General features: G+C 43.2%; 1 protein-coding gene across 2 annotated transcripts in view; it reads left to right on the top strand.

Annotated features, from left to right (window-relative positions):
* Window positions 1-1907: 1907 nt before the first annotated feature.
* Window positions 1908-8971, top strand: part of RAPH1 (Ras association (RalGDS/AF-6) and pleckstrin homology domains 1) — a 79082-nt gene continuing 72018 nt past the window's right edge. The window contains exon 1 of one of the 2 annotated variants that reach the window (XM_063162290.1): window positions 1908-2240. The gene's annotated coding sequence lies outside the window, so the exon portion shown is untranslated. The remainder of the gene's footprint in view (window positions 2241-8971) is intronic. The other variant, XM_063162293.1, reaches the window with a different exon arrangement.

Genomic DNA, 8971 nt, shown 5'->3' with positions numbered 1-8971 from the left:
CTGCAGTAGTCAGCTGCAGCCTCCTTTTCCTTTTGAGAGCATTTCATAGCTGAGGGTATGAAGCTTTGCACACTCCATGGCCGTGCAGTTCCTGAGCTGCAGTGGTGCAGAACGTGAGACTTGGCAGCGCTTCTGTTCTGGGTCAGCTGCCATAAGGAACCTGGCCATGGCACGCCCAAGCTGCTCCTTGCATTGCCCGTGCACTCCCCGTGCTTCCTCTGGCCAACTCAAGCCTGCTTCTGGGGGAGGTGTTGTCATTCTAATGCCTTCAGGGTCACGAAGGATCAGTAGGAAAGCGTGGTGGGATTAATACAACCTCCAGACAAAGTTTAACCTGCTGATAACATCAGATTCATAGGCTCTGCCAACTCACTCTCACTGCTGATATGCAGCAAGTGCAGAACAACACTGAAAACTTATCACTTTCATTAAATAATGTGACCCCAGACACCTCTTAATTGTGGAACTTCACAAACCATGAAGCAATGTATCAGTAGCAGTCTAGAATTTGGAACAATTGGATTAAAAATATTTTATTTGCAACTCCAGAAGACTACTGTAGTCTCTTGGTGATGAATGCATGTATTTTATTCCATATTGATAATTTATATATCTCCGCATCCATAACTTTGATCTTAACTTGTCTGGGATGTTGTTAATTTGCAACATTTTATTATGTTGTCCAGAATTTTTAAGTGATTACATGTTAAGGGAAATTTAGATAGCAAAAGATTTTAGATCTTAGAATTAAATGGGCGAACTTTGTTTTTTCAAACTACTTAATTGTATGTACACATTAAAATAATTTTCTCCATGTACTAGCTTGTATTTTAAACAGATCTTCATGTTGCTGTTGACCTAGCTTGTAATCTCATTGTTAAATTAGTACTTACAGCAGTAGAACAAGCGTCATTTTGCATAAGTGTTCACATTTATGGAAAATACTGTACTTTCACTGACTGAAGTTTGTGCCTGTCAAATACTGACGGATAAAGGCTGATGTAAAACACGCCTGTGCTCTGTCACAATAGATAGCCGCGGTAGCATAGGGGAGAAGCGCGTTCCCGGCGGAAGGCAGCGTGCATGCCACCTCTCCTGCGCTGTAGCCTGGAGCCCCAAGGCAATGAACTGTGTATTTAAGCGAATCTCGCCTCCTACAGCACTACCTGCAGTTGCAAGCAATGTGTTTATACCATTTTGTAAATAACTTTAAAAATTGTGATTTTTATCATGGTGAAGCTGTGGTAGGATGAGAAACGGGGCATACTCTCCGCCGGGCCAGAGCGTAGCCAAGGCGGCGCGGTCCGCGGCTGGCCCAGGGTCAGCGGAACACACGAGTGAGGATTTCGGTAGGATTTGGTAATTTGCTGACAACAGACACCTTCGGTGATCGGAACAGGGAACGTCCCGCAGCTCCTTTACCGGCGGACGGAACCGCAGCCCCAAACTGCCTGGAGCGCGGGCAGAGCCCGCCGAGAGCGCGCCGGCCACCGCCCGGCGCGGGCGGACCCGCTCAGCGGGCAATGGCACCGCAGGGATCGATCGGTACCGCGGGGATCGATGGGCTCCGTGGGGATCGGCACCGCGAGGATCGATCGGCTCCGTGGGGATCGGCACCGCGCGGATCGATCGGCTCCGCGGGCGCCGGCCGCCCCCCGCGCGCCCAACCGTCCCCCGCGTGCCCAACGGCCCCCCGCGCGCCCAACCGTCCCCCGCGTGCCCAACGGCCCCCGGCGCGCCCAACCGTCCCCCGCGTGCCCAACGGCCGCTCGCGCGCCCAACGGCAGCTCCGGCGCTGCGGGTCCGTCGCCGCCCCCCGTGGCTGGCGCCGGTCCCGGCAGGGCGGGGCGAGGCGCGGCCCGCGCGCCGGAAGTGAGCGGCGGGGGGAGCCCGGAGCGGTGGCGGTGCTGGGGCGGCAGCGGTGTGTGGGGAGCGGCGTCTCCGCTGCTGGGCAGGGACGCGCCTCGGCTGCCGGGCGGAGGCAGTTCCGCGCTCGGCGGAAACAAGGAACGGGAAAGGAAGGGAGCGGCGAAAGGAACCGGTATCGGCGGCCACCATTAGTGGAGGCAGGAGGAGCAGCAGCAGCAGCCGCCGCCGCCGCCGAGCCGAGGGGGTCTGCAGGCGGAGCGGACCCGGGTGCCGCCGCAGGAGCAGCGAGCAGGAGCCAACCCGGCGCCTCGCCCCTCTGTTCTGTGGGGCGTCGCCGCTGCCCGCCGGGGCTCCCCCGGAGCCGGGGCGAGGTGAGTGGCGGAGACGCCTTCGTTTCGCTCTTTTCTGGGGGCGGCGGTGGCAGAGCCGACGGGCGGCGTTTCCTGCCGCGTCCCCTCGGCCCCCGAGCCACCGCCGGCGCTGGGCGGGAGCCGCGGAGCGAAGGGTGCGGGAGGGGCGCGCGTTTACCGGCCCGCGCGTCTGCCCTGCGCCCCTCCACGCCCCAGGCACCATCGGGTGTGTTTGTCTGGAGAGGCTGTGGTGACTGGTGAAGGATTCTGGTATGTGTGTGCCCCCCGGGTTTTCCCCGAATGAGGCATGCCTCGGGAGAGGCTGGGCAGTCAGCCGGGGATGCGCGAGGGATGTAGTGTGTGGCATGCAGACAATGTCAGCTTGGGTGAGTCTCCACCCTGTGCAGCCGCAGGCAGCCGGGTCCCCGGCGCAGGCATCGCCGAGGAGCGCGCTGCCACCCGCGGTACAAAACGCGCAAATCCCCGTTCCTGCTGCAAGAAGGAATGGTGGGTTAAAAACCCAACGCCAAACCTGAGCTCTGTTAAGCTTTTTAGCCATACGACCTACTGAAGGCAGACTGGTTTGCAAAGAGCCTCCCAAGCAAGCTTGATGCCTGCGTTGGTTTTAATGAAACTGGGAGTGTAGTATGTTATTTTTTCTGCATGGGGAAAATCATTGATGGTGGAAGGGAAAGGAGGAGTGTCTGTATACACGAGTGTCACATGACCTTGTAAAATTCATATGGCTATACTTATTTTTCTTAAGAAGCCACTGACTTACCTGTTAATTTTGGAAGATTTTGTTTCTTTTGGATTTGTTATCTTGTAGGGCAGAAAATAATCACCTGTGTGTTTGAACGCTGTCTCTGGATTTTATAATTTTTACTAGTATTTTGTATTTTACTGGGCTGGAGGTGTTTAGGAGGTGATGAACAGTGGTCTGTGTAGTACAATTTATTTTTTACTGGTGGATTACAGGTACACTCCATTTGGCAAATGTAAACTATTTCATATGGCTAGTATCTTTACATTACCATTCACGTGAGGGTGGATGTTTTGTGAGACTGTAGAATCACACCCACTCCATTTTGAGCAAATTGTATCTTTTTGTCTGTTCCGCCTAGTGCCCTTCAGACATGGATACATTAGCTTGTTAAATACCTTAGAGAAGAAGAATTAATTGATTAATTCTGGATGTTTATTGAAACATTATGTCTAAACCAACAAATCTTCCAGTTTTATTGTCTTTAATCAGCTTTTCTCTGCTGAGAAGTATCCTGTTGTAACAGAGGAATGGTAAAATTACTTGATAAATCATCTTGAAGAACAAAAGTCTTGGTCATAATCTAGGGAATACTTTCCATCTAAGATCTATAAAGATGTAAACATGTCCATATTTAATACACTGATATCATTCTTGGTGGGTGTGGTGGATAGTGGAACACAGAACTGGTTTTCTGCACCTAAGTTGATATGTGATTTTTCGTATCACTGGATGATACTCAAATTACCGTACAGAAATCTGTGTTACGGAAGATTTTGCTTTCATACAACAAAAAGGTAAGTGGCACCAAGGAATTTATTTATTGTCCTCGTACAGTTTTCATTTTCAGATATTTATTTCCTTAAAATGGCTTCATTTTTATGGTCAGATGATATGCAATGAGGCATTCTTCTACCACTGATTCTCTGACTCAGCATGTGGTGGCAGTGAGAAAAGTATTAGTAAGAGATAAACCACAGTTAAGGAAAGCAGTGCAGTGTTCAGGCTATTAATTTCTTGAAAGGGTATAAAAAAATGTGAAAGAGAACACTGACAAATTTTATAAAATCTTCAATCTGCCTTCCTTGCACAGTATCTTGAGACTACTGCCTTTAGGTTTGAATTTAAAGTAGTTTTTTCACAGCGGAGTAGTGTATTGACATAAAGCGTTTGCAGCTTTCTGTGTGTTGGAGTCTGTTCCTTTCCTAGTGCAGTAAGCCTGGCTGCAGAGAGCACCTCTTGGTTTAAAGTATTGTGTGGAACTGCTGCGTTGCCCTGTGTAGGTAATGGTTCTCTCGGGTGGGTTTTAAGAGGCATTGTTTTTCAAAAGGATGTCTCAGAGTTCTGGCTGTCAGTATATGGGTATTGCCTTGTTTACCTCACACCACGAGTCTTCTTTAGCAGTTACTTCTTTATTTGAATTTGGTCCTCTGTCTATTCCTTCAGCATTTAAGTTTTTCAATAGAATCAACTGGCTTTTCTAGCTAGAAACAGTTAATTCTTTGTGCTTTAAATTGTAGATCTTTATCCTGTGTTAGTCTCATCTTTACTGGTCCTACTTGCCTTCCTTCTTCAAATGTTTTTCAGCCACTGGAGAGGGAAGTAAAAACCTATCAAACTGGGACAGAGTTAAATCTGAGTGACTAAGCCAGTTAGGTAAATACTAGGAAGAGTGGTACTGAAGATTTCAGCCATTAAGTAATTTACATCACCTTCTTAATAGAAGAAGACTCCAAATCACTTGTGTTAAAAATGAAGCCAAAGGTTGCAAAATAATCACACTCTGCCTTTTCTGTTATGTTAAACAATAGTTTTATTATGGAATTTTCAGGTAGAACTGAAATAATGTACTTCATAACTTCCCATTAACATCTGTTCACACTGAGGATCCTGCTGATTAAATCCAGAACTTGTTAAAACACTTACCAAAGCCAGAAATGTCCAATTTCTGTTTCTGGCCCTGACAATAAGCCATTTTGCCACGTTTCACACTCTTTCTCTGCAGTTGCTGGAAGAAAATGTGTTGGTTTACAGTGGAATCAGGCAATGTCAGATAAACAAGCCTTATAAAAAGATGCAATCCAGATCTGTTTTATTGCTAAGAGTTAATATTACATTGAAATGACACCAGACTGCTGAGTAGTCAGGTTTTACCTGTTTCTATGTGGAGTGTTAATTTTGTTTCAAAAAATGTAAATTATGAAACAAAAGTTGACATATTGTGTAAGTCCTCTTAAGCATTCAAAAAATACCTTTGATAATTGGCAGTCACAGATTTTGAGTGAGCACACACACGGAATGTTTTCTACCTTTAGGAATGTCTGCTAGGTTAGGTAATGCCAATAAGGGAACTTGCACTATAATTGCCCTTTATAGCTGTTCTTCAGATTAGCAAGGGATTTAAATTTCTCTTGTCCATCTCCCAAGTGTCCATTGAAAGAAAGTTGTCCATTGAAAATGGTATATTAGTTTTTATATGTTAATACTAGAAATTAGAAATAATTACCCAATTAATTAAATGAGTCCCTCTGAGAAAGAACTGAAATTCAATAATGATAGAGGTTCCTTCTAGTCCTTCATATAGAAAAATTGTATAAAGACTAAGAAAAGTATCTGTGGAATATTTGTATGCAACTTGATCCAGATATATTGACTGATATTTTCTGACATTTTAGTGAATTAAAGTCACTTCTCTGTTTTGTTCCAAGTAGGAGTTTTAGTTATTTTCTATGTCCAGCTTTAGCAGAAGTGTTTCGTGTAAGATGTTAAATAGATTGATTGTTGAACTTGTGTTTTAAAATCCATCTGTTAGTGAAGAGCTCTTGAAATGTCTTGGTCTGCAAGCTACCTCTGTACTTTTGTTGTACGGAGGAAGATGGTGTACATAAGGATTTGAAATTGTCCTGATGTTAAATATTAGGAAAATAATCTGTTGCCATCCTATATCTTAATTAGTTGGATTTTAGGGGGTGTCGGGGGAGGGAGGCCTGCAGGTGGGGAAGGATTTCAAGGGATGGTACAAAAATAGTCACAGAACATAATTTTTACCCATTACTGAATTTCTAGTCTCAAAAATCCATCAAAATAATTTTAACAAATGTTATTAAAAAGGTGGTTGAATCTTCCTTGCCTCTGGTCTTTTCAAGACACCAGTGTGTAAGGTGAAAGTTCTTATACAGAAATATTCTAGGGAGTGTGATGAGGGAATTACTAACCACAGTAGTAAAACTGTTTTATCTACTTAAGCAAATATTATAGTGTTCAAGAACTCGGGTTGCTGGTAAAATTGCACTGATCTTGCATAGCATAAATGGTAAACTGCATGTAGATTGTTCTTACCTTCTGTGAAAATTATCTGAATTATCATCCCTTATTGCAATGTTAACCTTGTGTTCTTCTAATTATTGTATTTGACATCTGCTGAAATGGTCATGTACGGTGTGAGGGTACTGTCAAGTGTTTAGAATGCCAAGTTGTGTTCATATACAAACACTCCACTCTTTTCCACTGTTTATTACAACAGAATAGCTGATTTCTGGCAGATCAGGATTAGAAAGAAACAGGAGCAAGAAGTGACATCACTTTCCAGTTTTGTGACTGCTGAGTTTTATTACTTGTGTCAGTATTGGACTTTCATGTAGAAAAGTCTTGGAGAAGTACAGAACCTCCTGATCATTTTTCTCAAATGTAGATCTGATTTGAAAAATATGCTGTCTAAAACACACATATGGAAAAAGGCTGGAGGGAAGCTCATTGGCATCCTTCACCCTCTCTGGAAACTTCACCTTTCAGAAAGTTTCAGGAGCAGTTGTAGTGGCCTGGCAGAAACCTTTGTTCATATGACAGTGAGAGCTGAAGTCCACTGCCTGCTGCTGGCACAGGGTCCTTGGCTGCTGCCAGTGCTGTGATTGTCTCATTGTCCTTCCCTTTTCCCAGAGACTTAGCAGCAGTTTGCTGAGTTGGTAGGACTTGTGGTATTCCTGGTGTCTTTTTGTCCTGGTTAAAGTAAATTTTCAAAGGGTGAAACTGTGCTGTGCTTACAGTCAGCATGTGCAGTAAATTACTTCTTGTAGTTACTTTAATCATTGCCTTCTTGGCTCTTCCAATAGGAAGGAACAGTTTACTCCCAAAGCTCCAAGTAGAGCTTGTTGCTCGATACATGGGGTCGATTTCATCTCGATGTTCCCGCTTTTCTGCTTTAAGAACAGCCATCTGTAGTGCAGAAAAGGTAGTTTATTCTGTCATCATGGTCTTAGTGTGTGAACTTGGTTATAGATGCCTGGTAAAATTGCTCCCCCATTTAAAGCTCTTGTTGAGCTAGTAGTGTCTTCTGCTATTGAGCAGTTGTGTATCAGTGACGTGTGAAAAATTCTGCTGATCATTTGAGGAAGTACTGTACACTTGTCAAGGATTACTTTGCACAAACTTACACTTCATTTTCTGAAATCCAGTTGGTCATAGTAAAAGGAAAAATGTTTTTGGAAGTGTCCAAAAGACTTAATTGTGAACCTTACTTAAACTGTAATTGGCAAATGTCCATTACCTGCTTGTAAAATTGTATTTTAAAGGCTGTATCATTGAATAGTGTTAGAAGTGCAAATAATGAGTATGTATCAAGTGTTGATGATAAAATAGTCCCATCTCAAATGGTTGAATTCTTGCTATTATATCCTCTTTATAGTTAAATCCTTTCAATATATGTAATTAAATTGCCTGCTAAGTGCAACAGTAAATGTTGAATAAATCATAGCATAATGTGAAAAATGCTAACTTTCTAACATGAAATTCATAATATGGCTTTTTTTGTCTATGTAGAATTTTATTCTTCTTGCAATTTAGACATTATGCTAAGATGGTTTTGCTCAACTGTATTGTTTCAATCAGTGATGAAAAAAGCCTAGTGCTTTTTTGATGTCTGTGGATTTCTTTTAAATAGTTCCATTGATTGTTAGGGTAAAATAATCTCTCTAAAATGCTGATTTGATTGGTTTAATCACTGGGAAAGTATATTGAAACTATGTTTGACAGATTTTTCTCTCTGTCAAAAGTCCTGTAGATTTGGAGAGGTATTCTTATGTTTATCTGTGAAGTTGCTGAATTAATCTTGTGGTACAGCAGTATTGAAAAGATGTGATGTCGTTACAGGCTTGGAGTTGCTGTAGAAGCTAGCATTAGCCAAACAGTTGTGCAGATTCTTTGAAAGAAATAAAGTTCCCCATGTGCTGTGTATATACTTGTTCAGGTCATTAATCCCTGTACAGATGCATTTGCTGAGCCTGGAATAGTCCCTGTTTGCATCTCTGGCAGAGCTGACCCAGACTCAGGAACTGTATCTTTCACTCAGTGGGCCTTTTTTCCTTTCTTGTAGGTCCCTTAAAGAGATGGTATTAGTAAGAGGAGAAGAGCAGTGGAGCCCAGAGAACTTTTTCCCTCCTTACACTTTTCTTGACAGAATTATCCTTTGGTAGCTTTAGAGATCACTAACCTATTGTGCATTAAAAATACTCATAAAAAAAACCAGAGACGGACAATATTAAATCCATGTAAATTGTGTGATCCAGTTAACAGCATGATCCACAGCATGCCAAAACGATAAAATTGAAGAGGTGATGTGTTGGGAGCTGCTAAAGGAAGAGAAGCTACACCCTTCTATACATCTTCCTAGATCCTGATTATATATTGTTTTGCAGAATTCTAGGTTATTTTATTATTTTACTTCTGGGATGTAAAGTCATTTTTTGAATATAAGGAGAAACACCTTTCCAGGTTGCTCTTTGCATCTTACAGATATGAAAAGGCATCTGTCAAGGCTTTCAGAATTTGTTGTAGGAAATACTTTGCCCCATGATTTTGTAAATAGTTTCATTTTCATATCTAGATGACTAATGTTATCTATACTTATTAAGATGAGCTGCTTTACAAAACTGGGATGAGTTCTAGCTCAGTATTGAAAATAGCAAGTTTTCAGCATGCTTTCAAGCATCTTAGG

This window comes from Melospiza melodia, chromosome 8 (genome assembly GCF_035770615.1).
Source record: "Melospiza melodia melodia isolate bMelMel2 chromosome 8, bMelMel2.pri, whole genome shotgun sequence".
Taxonomy (NCBI): domain Eukaryota; kingdom Metazoa; phylum Chordata; class Aves; order Passeriformes; family Passerellidae; genus Melospiza; species Melospiza melodia.
Note: the sequence above shows the minus strand (reverse complement) of the source record. Positions and strands in the feature narration are given on the sequence as shown.